At 37.0% G+C, this 16,552-nt stretch overlaps 1 long non-coding RNA gene across 1 annotated transcript; it reads left to right on the plus strand.

Annotated features, from left to right (window-relative positions):
- Nucleotides 1–1,069: 1,069 nt before the first annotated feature.
- LOC104090221 (uncharacterized) lies at nt 1,070–14,711 on the plus strand. Its single transcript, XR_684910.4, has 2 exons — nt 1,070–1,425; nt 13,017–14,711. It is a non-coding gene; the product is annotated as an uncharacterized lncRNA (long non-coding RNA).
- Nucleotides 14,712–16,552: the final 1,841 nt, after the last annotated feature.

Consider the following 16,552-nt stretch of genomic DNA (forward strand, 5'->3'; position numbering starts at 1 on the left):
TAATAATTATTATTGGAATTGGATAGTGATAATTGGCTTACCTAGCGAGTTGGGTTAGGTGCCATCACGACTAGTTAAAATGTTGACCAAAGTCAAACTTAGCCTTTTAAATCCAACTTAAGGAACCAAGTGTTCCGATTTCAACCCAAACACTTTCAAATTCCGAACCAACCATCCCCACAAGTCATAAATCGTTAAAGCACATACGAAAAATTTTATTTAAGGGAACGGGGTTCTAAAAGTCAAAACGACCGGTTGGGTCGTTACAGTCGAACACTTTTTTTTTACTCTAGATTACGTATTCCTCCTGTTTTAAATTTTAATCGTTTTAAAAATTCAATTTATTTTTAAATACTCTACTATATTTTAGAAAAATAAAAATTATTTATTTTCTTTGTCTCATTTTCTATTGCAATATTTATTTCATGTTTAGTCTATCTAAAAAAAATGTTAGACTTTTATATCTTGAAACGTTTCAACCTTAAACTTTAGATTTATCCTTAGTGACATGCCCTTCTAGTTATAGAAATATTTCAGTTTACAAAATCTAATGATAATTTTGGAGTGTACCAAAAAAAAAAAATTGTTATTAAAGTATGTGCTTAGTCAAACTACACCATATAAAATGAAACAAATACTTTCATTTTTTTTTAAAAAACATTACTCTTACTGCTCTAATTAGTAGAGTATTATTTACGTGAAATATTTAATAGAGAGATAAATATATAATTTAGATAAATTTTTTCTAATAAAATGTATCATTTTTCAGTGTCAATTTATACGATGCACTTTTTTTTGTTATGTCCTAAAAATGATACTTAATTATATTTAAAAATCATCAAATTTATTTATTTAACCTTATTTCAATAATTTATAATCACATAAATATTTATAATTAATTTTAAAAAAAATTCTTTCTTAAATTGTGTATCCAATCAAGCACCCTACATAAATTGGCATGAAAGGAAACTTTTAAAGAACATATAAAGATCTTTAAATTAAAAACATATAGTAATAGGATCCTAAAGGAATGTAGTTATTAAATTCATGGACACGTGACTCCAGACTTTGCAAGTATATAGTGTGTGGGGAAGTTATACTTTAAATGGATAAGAACGAGAGACGTGAAGCTACCCAATAAGTAACAAAAGACAACTTGTCAGTTCCAAGAGCTATCCTTTATTTTCCAAAAAAGAAAAATACACAAAGCAACAAAATACAGCCTTAAATTCTTATAGGTATGGCGACAGGAAAATTTTACAGCGGTGATCATCGAACTTGTTGCTTATCGCCGAACTTGTTGCTTCTGCTATGGCGACTGGAGAATCAGACGATTCATCACTGTTAGTCAGTCTATTCTATTCATTTGGTGATGAGGATATGGACTAGGGTCCTTAAAGGTTACGCAACTCCATATATTTTATGGTAATCTTCCAAGTTTCTAATTTTTAATTTTTTTCATTGCCCTTATCTTTTGGCCTGGTGCTTGTTGTATGTGCCGAGTATACATGTTTGATGATTGTGTTCATATGTGCCTATTATGTATTTATAGGATAATGTTGGAAGAATGTGCCTTTTTGTACTGAATATTGTTTGGAAATTGTAAAAGTAGTTCAGACTGATTGGACCAACATAAAATAGAAACCAGAATCGTAGTTGTGATCATAGACGAATCCACACCTTAAATTTGTTGGGTTCAATCTTTATGTTCCGCGGTTAAACCCATTGCACTTTAAAGTTGTGGGATCAAAAATTTAATATTTAGTGCACTTTTGATGATTTTTTAGATATGTATATCTAAGAACTGTATTAAAATTATTGGGTTCAATTGAACCTATAGCTTGTCACGCATCCAAGGGTGCGGCCTAGTGGTCAATTGAATGCGTTAGAACCATGAGATCTCAGGTTCACTTCCGAATGGAGACAAAAATACTAGATGATTTCTTCCCAATTATCCAAGTCTTCATGGATAGAGTTACATTTATATGTTGTTGCTGGGAGGTAGCAACTACCCCGTAAAATTAATCGAGGTGCGTGCAAGCTGGCCTGGACTTCACTATTATAAAAAAAAATATTGCACTCAATCCTGGTTGCGGTCAAGGCACCACATTTGAGACTAAAATAGTAAAGTAAGGTAACTAGAGAGTGAACTAAAATTGTGATCATGAGACCAATGTACCACAATCCTGATCCTCACTTAAACAGTCCTATTAGTAGGGTTCTAGGCTACAGTCATGCCCTTAAACAATGACCCTCAGACATGTCTGTCACGATCCGAAATTCTAATCATGTACTTGTGATAGCAACCAACATTCACTTGCTAGGCAAGCCAATATTGGCTAAATAATTGACCAATTTTAACATTTTTAAAGCAGAATAATGAAAACTAACGATTTATAAACTCTGAAATATAGGAAATAAATACATAAGTAACGCAGTTTATACTAATCCCAAAAATTCGGAGTCATAAGTACATGAGCAATTAAAATAGTACAAATATGGTTTGAATGAAATACATCTGTTTGAAACAAAATAATCAGTAAAAACGAAATAGAAGAGGATTTCAGGGATTGCGTACGTTGTGCACCTCCACCTCAAGTCTCCTGAGCATATCAGATCCGAGCAAACTCCACTACGCGCCCTTGGGACCAACACCGAGATCTGCACAAGAAGTGCAGAAGTGTAGTGTGAGTACAACCGGTCCCATGTACTCTGTAAGGGTCGAGCATAATGTCGACGAAGTAGTGACGAGGCTATGACAAGACACTTGTACGAATAATAAATGAAATACAACATAAATATAGAGAAAACAACTACTCATTAGAACGGGACCCGAAGGTCAACTAACAGAGGCCCCTAGAATAACACCATCACAATATCCTCATATCATAGTACAACCATAGAATACTGCAGCTACAGACATTACAATACATCGTACTTCGTTGCAGTGTGCACTTTGATCCCAACATTTATCATAATATCTGATGTGGCGTGCAACACGATCTCAACATCATATCAATATTTGTTGCGGCGTGAAACCCGTTCCTATTATCAATTCGTTTCAATATTGTTGAGGAGCGCAACCCGTTCCCAATACCAACTCATTAACATGAACAACTCAACACAACCAAATTTTGTAATCTCAGCACAAAAGGAAATAAAGCGTATAGAACATCAAGGAACTACCAGTACAAGTAGAGAATAACCAATACCTCGTATTCACAAACCTCGACAAATCATCAATATAAGAATAGCTAAAGAACTCCCACAATCGGACACAATATAATATAGTGCACAAGTAAGGTAAAGACAACTAAGGCAAGTAAAGACATGAATCAATCAAGATCTACAATTAATACAGGTAGGAACATATAGCTGTAAGCAGGTATTGATTGAAGAATGAATAAACCGAAACATGTAGCAACTAATTGACAGATAACAAGTAAGGCATGAATAACAAGTAAGGACATGTAGCAAATCAAAGCATGAAACGAAATATAACATAGAATAAATAAAGATATAAAGGTAAATAGCCCAACCCACATACTTTAACCCATGGCAGTGCATATACACTCGTCACCACGTATATACGACGTTCCCACATCTAGTTCACATAGCAAATAGACCAAAGAAATCATAATTCACTCAAATCAAAGTTAAACACGACACTTACCTCTTTCCGCAACCAAATCAACATTCAATCACGACTTTTCCTTTCGAACAAACCTCCAAACCAACGAAATCTAGCTAAATATCGTTCAAACAATTCAAAATAAGCTTTAGAAGCTACCCACGAATGAAAAAAAGTTCAATCTTTAGCAAAATTGAAAACGTCAATCAAAAGTCAACCCTGGACTGCCTTGTCAAAACTCGAGATTCGGACCAAATCTCGATTACTCATTCACCCTCGAGCCCGGTTATGTGATTTGTTTCAAAATCCGACCTCAATTTGAGCTTTAAATCTCAATTTTATAAATTCCCTAAATTCTATCCAAAACCTCTAATTTCTAATACGAAAAAGTCCTAAAAATTCCACTCAACTAACAGAAATGGCTTATCTATGCCATCCGTTAAAAGGTTGGTCTATTCATGCCACTAACGTTATACTTTTGGCCTATTCATGCCACTGACGTTATACTTTTGGCCTATTTATGCCATTGTCTACTAACAATTCCATTTTCTGGTTTTCCGTAATAAGAATTAATTTTTCGACCCCACCTTTGCCACGTGTCTTTATATTACTGGTTCTTCTTTGCTTGACCCTGCATTTCTTTTAACTCTGATTATGTATAATTAACCATGCCCAACCCGATAAAATCCAACCATCTTTTAACTCAACCCCTAATTCCTTGTCACGACCCAAAATCCAACTAGTGTTGATGGCACCTAACCCAACCCGCTAAGTAAGCCAATTAACAACTATCCAATTTAATGAGATTTTTTTTTAAGACAAATAAATGATAAAATAACTTAACCTTAATGCATTTCCCACAGAGATTTAATAAGTTATTTTATCATTTATTTGTCTTTAAAAAATCTCATTAAATTGGATAGTCGTTAATTGGCTTACCTAGCGGGTTGAGTTCGGTGCCATCACGACTAGTTGGATTTTGGATCGTGACAAAGAATTAGGGGTTGGGTTAAAAGATGGTTGTATTTTATCGGGTTGGGCATGGTTAATTATACATAATTAGGGTTAAAAGAAATGTAGGGTCAAGTAAAGAAGAACCAGTAATATAAAGACACGTGGCAAAGGTGGGGTCGAAAAATTAATTCTTATTACGGAAAAATCAAAAAATGGAGTTGTTAGTAGACAATGGCATAAATAGGCCAAAAGTATAACGCCAGTGGCATGAATAGGCCAAAAGTATAACGTTAGTGGCATGAATAGGCCAACCTTTTAACGGATGGCATAGATAGGCCATTTCTGTTAGTTGAGTGGCATTTTTAGGCCTTTTCCGTTTCTAATATAAAATTCTTAGATTTGATGTTAAAACCTCATGAAAAGTAATTGAAATTGATTGAAAACTAGTTAAAGATGCTTACCAATGAATTTGGGAAGAAACAATTCTTTAAAGATTGCCTCTAAAGAGCTTAGAGATGAAAAATGGTGTAAAATGAGCTAAGTTCGAATTTTCTCCTCGTTTACCCAGCTGGGTCCGCAATTACGATGTTCGCAAATGTGGAACACTGTTCACAAAAGCAAACAGCTGTCTAGCCATCAATGGTCGCAAAAGCAACAAAAAGTTCACATTTGCGAACCTCCCCCCTTCCCATTTGCGATACCCCCATTCCCATTTGTGAAGGTTGTCCGGATAAGCTCAAATCGCATTTGCGACCGAACAACCGCAAAAGAGAAGTCCCAAAGGATAGCATTTGCGATAACATCTTTGTTGTTGCGAAGCCAGCAGCCCCTCCCCAGTCATCGCATTTGTGAATCAAACTTCCCAAAAGCAGGACTCACAATTGTGAACAGGTCATCGCAAATGCGAGACCTGCAGACCTAAGACACTAACAAAAGCACCAACAATTCAAAGCCGTCTGAATCACATCCAAAACTCATTCGAGCCCCTCAGGCTCCAAACTGAACATGCACACAAGTGTGATAACATCCTACAAACTTGCTCGCAACCTCAAATCATCAAAATTACATCAAATAACAAGAATCTATTATCAAAACTCAAGAATTTCAGCTTAAAACTCAATTTTCACATAATGCGTCGAAATGCCCTTGGGTCACCCCCGGACCCCAACCAAACGTGCGTACAAGTCCAAAAACATTATACGAACCTACCGGAATCGTCAAAATCACATTTTCTTTAAATTTTTACGTAAAACCTTTTCGAAAAGCGACATAAACCATGCACGCAAATTAAGAAACATCAAATAAAGTTATGAGAGGTCTGGTAATACAGAAATTAAGGCTAGTACTCAAAACGACTTATCGAGTCGTCACATTCTCCACCTCTAAAAGAAACGTTCGTCCTCGAACGGACATAGAAAAAGTACCTGGACTAGTAAAAAGGTGGGGTATATACTCCGATCGGACTCGGACTCCCACGTTGCCTCCTAAATCTACTGGCCTCTCCATTGCACTTTCACGGAGGGAAAAATTTTCGATCTCAACTTACGAGCCTGCCGGTTTAGAATGGCCACCAGCTCTTCCTCGTAGGCCAAATTTTCATCAAGCTACACTGTGCTGAAGTCTAAAACTTGCGACATGTCTTCATGGTACTTCCGAAGCATAAAAACGTGAAATACATGATGTACCCCTGGTAGGCTAGGAGGCAATGCAAGCTTGTAAATAACCTTCCCAATTTTCTCTAAGATCTCGAACGGGCCAATAAACCTCGACCTCAACTTGCCCTTCTTCCCAAACCGCATCACGCCTTTCATAGGCGATACTTGGAGAAGAACATTTACACCCACCATGTAAGTCACATATAGGACCTTCCGGCCCGCATAACTCTTCTGCCTGGACTGAGATGTACGAAGCCGCTCCTAGATCACCTTAACCTTTTCCAAAGCATCACGAACCAAGTTAGTACCCAACAATCTAGCCTCTCCAGGCTCAAACCAACCAATCGAAGAACGACATCGCTTCCCATATAAGGCCTCGTACGGAGCCATCTGGATGCTCGACTGATAGCTATTGTTGTAGGCGAACTCTGCTAGAGGTAAAAACTAGTCTCACTAACCCCCGAAATCCATAGAGCATGCCTACAATATGTCCTCCAATATTTGAATAGTGCGCTCGGACTGTCAGTCCGTATGATGATGCAATGTGGTACTTAGCTCGACCCGCATGTCCAACTCACACTGCACGGCTCTCCAAAAATGCAATGTGAATTGCGTGCCTCGGTCAGAAATAATGGAAACGGGCACACCGTGCAAGTGGATAATATCCCGGATGTAAATCTGAGCAAATCGCTCTGAAGAATAAGAAGTCATCACCGGAATGAAGTATGCAGACTTAGTCAACTGGTCATAACCCAGACTGCATCATACTTCCTCAGGGTCTGTGGTACGCCTACTACACAATCCATAGTGATGCACTCCCACTTTCACTCTGGTATCTCTAATATCTTAGTCAACCCATCCGATTTATAATGCTCGTACTTCACCTGTTGACAATTCAAACACCGAGAGACATTAGCAACAATATCTTTCTTCATTCTCCGCCACCAATAGTGTTGTTTCAGGTCACGGTACATCTGCGTGACACCTAGGTGAATGGAATAGCGCGAACTGTGAGCCTCTTCAAGGATCAACTCTCCTAACCTATCAACATTTGGAACACAAATCCAGCCCTGGAGTCGCATAATACCATCATCACCGATAACCACCTCCTTAGCACCACCCCGCTGCACCGTGTCTTTCAACACCAACAAGTGAGGATCATTAAACTGGTGAGCCTTGATACGCTACAACAACGATGACTATGCAAAAACACAAACAATAACCTGACTAGGCTCCGAAACATTCATTCTCACAAATCGATTGGCCAAGGCTTGAACGTCCATAGTTAGTGGCCTCTTCACTACCGGTAAATATGCAAAACTGCCCATGCTCTCAACCTTCATACTCAATGCATCGGCCACTACATTGGCCTTCCCCGTATGATAAAATATGGTGATATCATAGTCTTTCAACAACTTTAACCATCTTTGCTGCTGCAAATTAAGGTCTTTCTGTTTGGACAAGCGCTGAAGACTTTGATGGTCGGTATAAACCTCACGTGGAAGATAATGCCTCCAAATTTTCAGCGTGTGAACAATGGCTGCCAACTCTAAATCATGCACATGGTAATTCTTCTCATGAACCTTCAACTGCCGAGATGCGTAGGCAATCACCCTACCGTCCTGCGTTAATATCGCGCCAAGCCCAATACGCGATGCATCATAATACACAGTATAAGATCCCGAACCTGTAGGCAATACCAACACTGGGGTTGTAGTCAATGCAGTATTGAGCTTCTAAAAGCTCAACTCACACTTGGCAGACCATCTGAAAAGAGCACCATTCTGGGTCAATCTGGTCAATGGGGCTGAGATAGACGAAAACTCCTCCACAAACCGATAATAATTGTCCGCCAAACCCAAGAAGCTCCGAATCTCTGTAGCTGAAGTAGGTCTAGGCCAGTTCTACACTGCCTCAATCTTCTTAGGATCCACCTTAATGCCCTCGGAAGATACAACATGTCTCAAAAAAGCAACCAAGTCCAACAAGAACTCACACTTTGAAAACTTGGCATATAACTGACGATCCATCAAAGCCTGGATGTTGCTTATGCTCCTCTCAACTGTGGGAGTAAAAAACGATATCATCAATGAAGACAATCACAAAGGAATCTGAGTCCGAAAAGTTGTCTTAGGGACATCCGATGCCCTAATCTTCACCCGATATGTAGCCAGAGCTCAAATCAATCTTCGAAAACACCTTTGCACCTTGATGCTGGTCAAATAAATCATCAATCCTCGGTAACAGGTACTTGTTCTTAATAGTCGCCTTGTTCATCTACCTGTAGTCAATACACATCCTCATAGAGTCGTCATTCTTCTTCACAAACAACATTGGTGTACCCTAAGGCGAGACACTAGGTCTAATGAATTCATTGTCTAGAAAATCCTGCAACTGCTCCTTCAATTCTTTCAATTCAACTGGGGCCATGTGGTATGGTGAAATAGAAATGGGCGGAGTGACCGGACCAAGTTAATGCAAAAGTCAATTTCTTTGTCTGGTGGCATACCTGGCAAGTACGTAGGAAACACCTCTAGGAACTTACGCACAACCGGAACCGAATCCATGGAAGGAACCTCCGCACTAGAATCACAGATATAGGCCAAATACGCCAGACACCCCTTCTCGACCATACGTCGAGCCTTCACATATGAATGACCCTACAAGTGAAATGACCAGGAGTCCATCTCCACTCTAATCAAGGCAACCCTGGCATGGATAACGTCTCAGTCTTGGAATCCATAATAGCATGATAGGGCGACAACCAATCCATGCCCAAAATCACGTTAAATCCACCATATCAATTAATAGAAGGTCAACCCTAGTTTCATAGCTCCCGATAATAACCAAACAAGCACGATAAACCCGGTCTACCACAATAGAATCCCCAACGGGCGTAGACACATAAATAGGAGCACTCAAAGAATCACGAGACATATCCAAAAATTGAAGCAAAATAGGATGACATATACGAATAGGTGAAATTCGGATCAAATAAAACTGATGCATCTCTATGGCAAATCAGAATAATACCCGTGATGACCGGATCAAATGACTCTGCCTCAGATCAAGCTGGGAATGCATAGAAACGGGGCTGAGCGCCACCACTCTGACCTCCACCTCTCAAACAACCTCTAACTGGCTAGCCTCCACTTCTAACGCCCTGACCACCACCCCGGGCTGCCTGATGTCCACCTCTAGCTAGTTGAGTGGGTGGTGGAGCAACCGGTGCCGGAATCATGGCACGAGTACCCTGCTGTGGTCTGCTGCTCCTCAACCTAGGACAACACCTCTTGTTATGACCTGCGTCGCCACACTAAAAGCAACTTCGCGGCTGCATTAAACTTTCTTATCGTATTTTGGTGATGAACCTAGTATTCTTGTGTAACAAACGAAAGGTTGGTGATGGTGGTGACTTGTTTCTGATTCTTGTTGTGTTGTATACTTTTAGCTTGAGACACAGAAATTTGGATAGCTCTACATATAGGGGAAACTCTGTTCGATCATGACCGCATTTGGTAGGTGCTATGCCCTTGAGCAGGGGTCATGTACCTAAGTTGGATCATGACCGCATTTTCTCAGTTCAAAGGAATGTGATGCACAAATAAAATTGGGTTTCCAAAATGGAAGTAATTGTGCAAAGGTGGAGGACGGAGTATTGCTTCATATTTTATCTGGGTTTGTAGACTATATTCAAGCTTTATTGATACTTGATATGAACCTCATGATGAATCCTCTTTTTGAATGCCCCAAATTTCGTAAAGCATTATTCATCCCGCTAATGATTTGCTGCTTTCCGACTATCATTATGGTTGTTTTTGTAAAAAGGACGATTTGCTCAATAGGTTCTTTGACAGATATATGTGGAACGACGCCATGCTTTGTGATATAAATTATACACTGAGCAGCGTCTTCTTTTTTTTGAGATGGATGAGCAGCGTGTCTTCTATTGGAGATGATCGTTTGATATGATAATTATACACTGAGAAGTATGTCTTGTATTGGAGGAGATTGTTTGATATGATTGTCTTTCATTGTTAAAGTGTGTCTTTTATTGGAGAAGATTGTTTGTCAATAGAAAAGAGGCTATCTAACTGTATCAATGATATAATAAAGGCTAGTAAGGTTGTGCCTGCAAGTGAGATATTGAATAGTACTGGCCCTTAGAATGTTCAGTGCATGCGATTTTTCATGTAATCTAATCCCATATTGAGCCAAAAGGGAAAATATGATATTAATTTCACTATAAAAAAGCTATTTTGAGAAATGGAGATGTGTCATATCCTGCCTAATCACCTCTCTCCAATACTTGTTCGGCCTACCTTTACCTATCTTTAGACCCACCATTGTCAATCTCTTGCGCCTTTTCACTGGGGCATCCGAACATCTCCTGTTGACATGCCCGATCCATCTCAGCTTCATTCCCCGCATCTTGTTCACCATGGAGGCATGCTTACATTGTTCAAAATATCTTCATTCCTGACCCTATCTCTCCTGGTATGCCCACACATCCATCTCAGCATCCTCATCTCTGCTACTTTCATCTTCTAGACATGAAAGTTTTTGACTGACCAACACTCAGCCCAATACAACAGGGTCGGTCTAACCACTATTTTGTAGAACTTACCTTTAAGTCTTAGTGGCACGTTCTTATCACACAAGACACTGGATGCTAGCCTCCATTTCATCTACCCCGCTCCAATACGATGTGTGACATCATCGTCGATCTCCCAATTGCCTTGGATTACTGACCTAAGGTACTTGAAACTTCCTCTCTTAGGGATGACTCGTGAATCTGACCTCATTTCCACGCTAGCCTCCTCAGTTACGTCACTGAACTTGCACTCCAAGTATCCGGTTTTAGACATGCACAATCTAAAATCTTTAGACTTCAGGGTTTGTCTCCAAACCTCCAACCTAGCATTAATTTCGCCTAGCGTCTCGTCAAACAGTACTATATCATTCGCAAATAACTTGCACCATGGCATCTCCTTTGAATGTGACGTGTCAATATATTCATTGCCAAGGCAAATACTCTAAAATTAAATTTAACTAGAAAAAAAAAACTAAAGTTATTAATTAATTTAACAAGTTCGATATAGATTTCACCTATGATTAACATATGGTATTCATTCCTCCTCCATCTAATTACTTTCTAAGTTATGAGCGACTCGCTTGATTACACCCAATTATTGCACCATCTTCACCAAGTGTAACTCTCTCGATTATACAAATAGTAAAGGTATTACGTCCCAAGTGTTGTAGATGGTTGACTAACTCACTCTAGGTCTGACGATTAGATATGGACCCTTTCGAGGTATATATGCTCACAAGTAAGTGCATGACTAGTCTCTACTACCATGTAGGACTAACAAATAAATTATGATCAATCAAGATTCAAGCACATCTGAGAAAGTAAAGGATTCAGACATTTCTGTTACTTATAAGTTTGAAATTGCTCTAAGAAACGTCAATCAAATCAACAATAGATGCAATGAAGAAATTAATCCATATAGTTAAATCATAGGATTCATCTAACCCTACCACAAGAAAGCCACTCTATAGCAATGGTTCAATTTAAATAAAAAGTACTAAAGCCACAAAAGTTGATGGGTGCAAAGAGAAAGCAAAATGTGACAAGAAAGTGTTCTCATATCTTGAACTTCTTCTTTTTAACCTTGATTTTTGTGATGGATCCTTGATTCCTAGTTTTAGCCTACCAATGTGTGTCAAAAGTTCCTCAAAAGAATGCAAAATTCTATACCTCTTAAAACTACCATACCTTAGAGTTCGACTCCATAGTGGTAAAAATTGGCACTGCAACACCATTTGTTGTCACTAGAATATTTTTTGAAGTTTGGCCACCGCCGTGATGGTGAAAACTGGTGTTGTAACGCTATTATTATTACAATGCAAAATAGGACCCCCATAATTTGTTGTTTTTCTCTTTTTCCAATTGTTTTGGTATTCATTTTCATATTATCCAAGCAACAAGATGGATAAAATCTATATAGATTTATAACTTGCCAAAATTTGTATCCTACAACTTATACTCATATTGCATGGTTTGGGTTTTACAGACGAAATATCTTATCGTAAAACTTAAAATATTGAGACCAAATCTTTTAAATCATATGAAGCTTTTTTGTAACTATGTTGATGTTTGAAACAAGTTTGAACTATGTTAATGTTCCATGCGAGAATGTTTTTTTGAGATGTTTTACCGTTATTTTAAATGCTTTTGTCATCAGTGTAGATGTTTTTCCGTTGCTAAAGATGTAACTACAATTACTGAAATGAATTTACCACTATTTGGAATTTATTTATAATGACAAGTATTTTTTGCTAAAATTTGTTAGTAGAAAGTAGAACTTGTATACCACTGTCAATATTCCTTGAGTGGGGACCACTGCCATGATTTGCCCCCCCCCCCCCCCCCAAACCCCAAAACTTGTTTTGCTTATCCCTTGATGAATGGAGCATGTCCTTTACTTGTTTGCTCTTGTAAACCTCTCAATGTAATGTACGTAGTTGATTGTGACACTGTATTGTTACCATGTACATGATGTATTCATGATACAATATATGAACATTTATCGTTATTAGGAAAACACATTTCTACTATGTTTTATGAATATACCTTCAAGAAAACTATGGTTTTTAAATACTATGTACTGGCATGTTTCCCGGCTTGTCTTCATATAGAATAGTTGTTGGTAAGCGCTATCTGATCAATGAGCTAGCTAACTCACTTTATAATTATTGTTGTTTTTTAGAGACAGCTATCGACGTAGACGAGGACTTCCAATCTAAAGATCGTGAAGTTGATTGTACTGGTGAGCCTCATATTGTTTTGCACAACGAAAATTTATCATCTATTGTCGTCCTTTAATTTAAACTCTTAGAAATGCTCATTTGGTTAGTATTATTAGTACTTTGGTTATCATATGACTTTTTGTTGAGGTGTGTGGTCATCTCATCTAAAAGATTAAGCTATTAGAGAAAGCACACTTTATTTACTTAATTGTCTCTTCAACACGCCCTTCCACGCGTAGGCTTCATTCATTTTTGTCATTGGCCAAGCACATAGAAATTCCTTTTTATAATGGTGGCGGTGAGACTCGAACTTATGACATATGCCGCCTCTGATATCATATTGAAGTCGAGACCATCTAATTTAAAAGTTTAAGTTGTTAGAGAGAGCACACTTTATTTACTTAATTGTCTCTTCGACACTTTTAAGTGTGCATTAAACTTTCTTATCATATTTTGGTGATGAACCTAGTTTTATTGTGTTACAAACGAGAGGTTGGTGCTGGTGGTGACTTGTTTTGACTGATTCCTATTGTGTTGTTTAGTTTTAGCTTGAGACTGGAAATTTGGATAGCTCTACATATAGGGGAAATTCTGTCCGATTTTCTGTGAAATCCTTATAAGATCGACTTGGTAGGGGCTCTACCTTGAGCAGGGGTCATGTACCTAAGTTGGATCGTGACTGCATTTTCTCAGTTCAAAGGACTGAGATGCAAAAATAAAATTGGGTTTCCAAAATGGAAGTAATGCTGCAAAGGTGGAGGACGGAGTATTACTTCATATTTATTTACCTGGGTTTGTAGAATATATGCAAGCTTTCTTGATACTTGATATGAACCTCAGGATGACTCCTCTTTTTAATGCCACGAATTTCGTAAAGCATTGTTCGTCCAGCTAATGATTTGCTGCTTTCCGAATATCATTATGATTGTTTGTGTAAAAATGATGATCTGCTCAATAGGTTCTTTGACAGATATATGTGGAACGACACCATGTTTTGTGATATTAATTATACAGTGAGCAGTGTCTTCTATTGGAGATGATCGTTTGATATGATAATTATACACTGAGAAATGTGTTTTTTATTGGAGAAGAATGTTTGATATGATTGTCTTTCATTGTTGAAGTGTGTCTCTTTTATTGAAAAAGATTGTTCGTTAATAGAAAGGAGGAGATCTAATTGTATCAACGATATTTTTTTGATAATGTAACTGTTGTAATGATATAATAAAGGCCAGCAAGGTTCTGCCCGTGTTCAGTACATGCAAATTTTCATGTAATATGATCCCATAGTGAGCCAAAAAAGGGAAAATATACTATGAATTTCACTATAGAAAAGCCATTTTGAGAAATGACCAGATGGAGTTACCTATATTGTCACTGGAAACACAAACTGATTATGTAGCAGCAATGAGTTAGATCTGATGTTTTCTCCTCTGCTTAAACAATACCTAAAAAGCACGTTTGCATACATGAGGTTGGATTTTGGAGGACTGCTAAGAGTTTTTCCACGCCTCTAGCCCTTCCTTTGTATCAATTGTACTACCTGGTATTAGTTATGTACTTTATTGTGTACATGCAGTGGCTTGGGACCACTACTTTTGTAAAATTTTACTACTATATCTTCAGTCTATAACTTTACATCAGTACTTTTGCAATCTTATACTAGTACTTGGTTTTAATCACTACTGTTAGTATTAGATGTACATGCAATGGCTTGTCTCCACTTCATTCTGTACTGTTAAGTATTTCCTTGGTCTACTTCACTTTTACAATTTTAAATGCAAATTCTTTTGCTGCTATGATTCAACAATGGTGAAATTGCAGTGTAGCTTGTACCAACAATCCCCAAGTGCCCTTTTCGTTTTCCCTTTCTTTGCACTGTCTAAAGCTGGAAAGTTCCCATTGTTATAGCAAGTAGGAGTGTAAAATTTTGAAATCAATTAGTCAATAAACTATTATTTGATACCAAATTAGCTAGGGGTTGGCTATATGAATTCTTTGTATTATCATTAGAAGATTTATTATAACCAAGATTTTTTATGCTGGCTCTTTTACCATGACCTGGGACTGTTTATACATATCGTTAATAGGTTTGTTGTTAATTAATAAGCTTGTCATCACGTCTTTCATAGATATTGGGATAGAATTAGCATGTATCGATCGGTTTCCTGCATCTTGTATAACTTGTCGCGATGATACTGTTTGATGTTTCCCATCTCTTTTCAGACAAAAACTTTAATTGATATTAAGATGAAGATCAAAATTTGCTTTTAAGCATACAGATTATCATTTTCTAACATAGCAAAGTATTTGAAACATATTACGTACTTAATTTGTTCTATAAGTATGTTGGGCATAGTGTAGTATTGATCATTTCACATGACATATTATAGTGTTAATTTGTGCAACGGAGCTTAAGCCGCGCCTTTTCTTCAGAAATGTGAAAGAGTTATTAGTTAAGTATTACTAGCCGTGCTGTTTTCAGAAATTTACGACTCATTCATTTCCAATATTACAATTTACACATTATGGGATTTATAATCTGACGTAAATAATCTAACGTGAGCTTATATGACGTACTATCAGGTCTTGGATAGACACAAGTAAATAGAGTTTTTGGAAGCATTTCAACTGTTAGCCTACATATGCCATGTAAACTTAGCACGAACTACTCGTGTTGACATGTGGGCGGAGGTAGTGAGGAAGCCTCATGACAAGTTGCGTGTATTTTGTACGTACTTTGTGTGTACAAATAATTTACGAAATACATACAATTATGGGTGTATAAAGAAAACCGATAACCCGTACCAGCCCGATAATCTGAGTCAAACCGAAAAAAAAAATCCGATGTGGTATGATTTGATTTGGTTTGGTATTGAACAAAAAAATCCGACCATAATTAGTTTGGTTTGGTTTTAACTAAAAAACGTTAAACAGAAACCAAACCAACCCGATATTACATTTATACGATTTTTAAAAATATTTTATACATATAAATATTTATTGTAATGTTATTTATAAATATTTCTTAAACTTTTATATAGTTTTATCTTTTAATGTATTATTTCAAGCTTAGATTTAACATTCTTGAATTGTCCAATAAGTTTTATAGTCCATAAATGTAGTAACTCAAATAAAGTTCAAATCAATACTAATGCTAACAAAATAAATTTAATTCAACACTAGAAATGACAATAGTGTTAGATATCTAATTTTAGTTTTGCATTGGTTTATAATGAAATAACTTAATTTATCTTTTTCTTTAGTGATTAGTCATGTAATTAATAGTACTTATTAATTAGATGTACTTATATAGTACTTTTAGATTATATTCATTTTTATTATGACTTATACGACTTTATTATCTTTGTTATTGAATATTTTAGTATAATGCTATGACTCATCTCATATTATTGTGTTATTTTCTTGAAAAATACATTATATAGTTGTATCTTACTAGGATTAAAGAAATATTTGGAGCACAAGTTACATATTT

The sequence above is a fragment of the Nicotiana tomentosiformis genome, chromosome 8 (genome assembly GCF_000390325.3).
Source record: "Nicotiana tomentosiformis chromosome 8, ASM39032v3, whole genome shotgun sequence".
NCBI classification, from domain to species: Eukaryota; Viridiplantae; Streptophyta; class Magnoliopsida; order Solanales; family Solanaceae; genus Nicotiana; species Nicotiana tomentosiformis.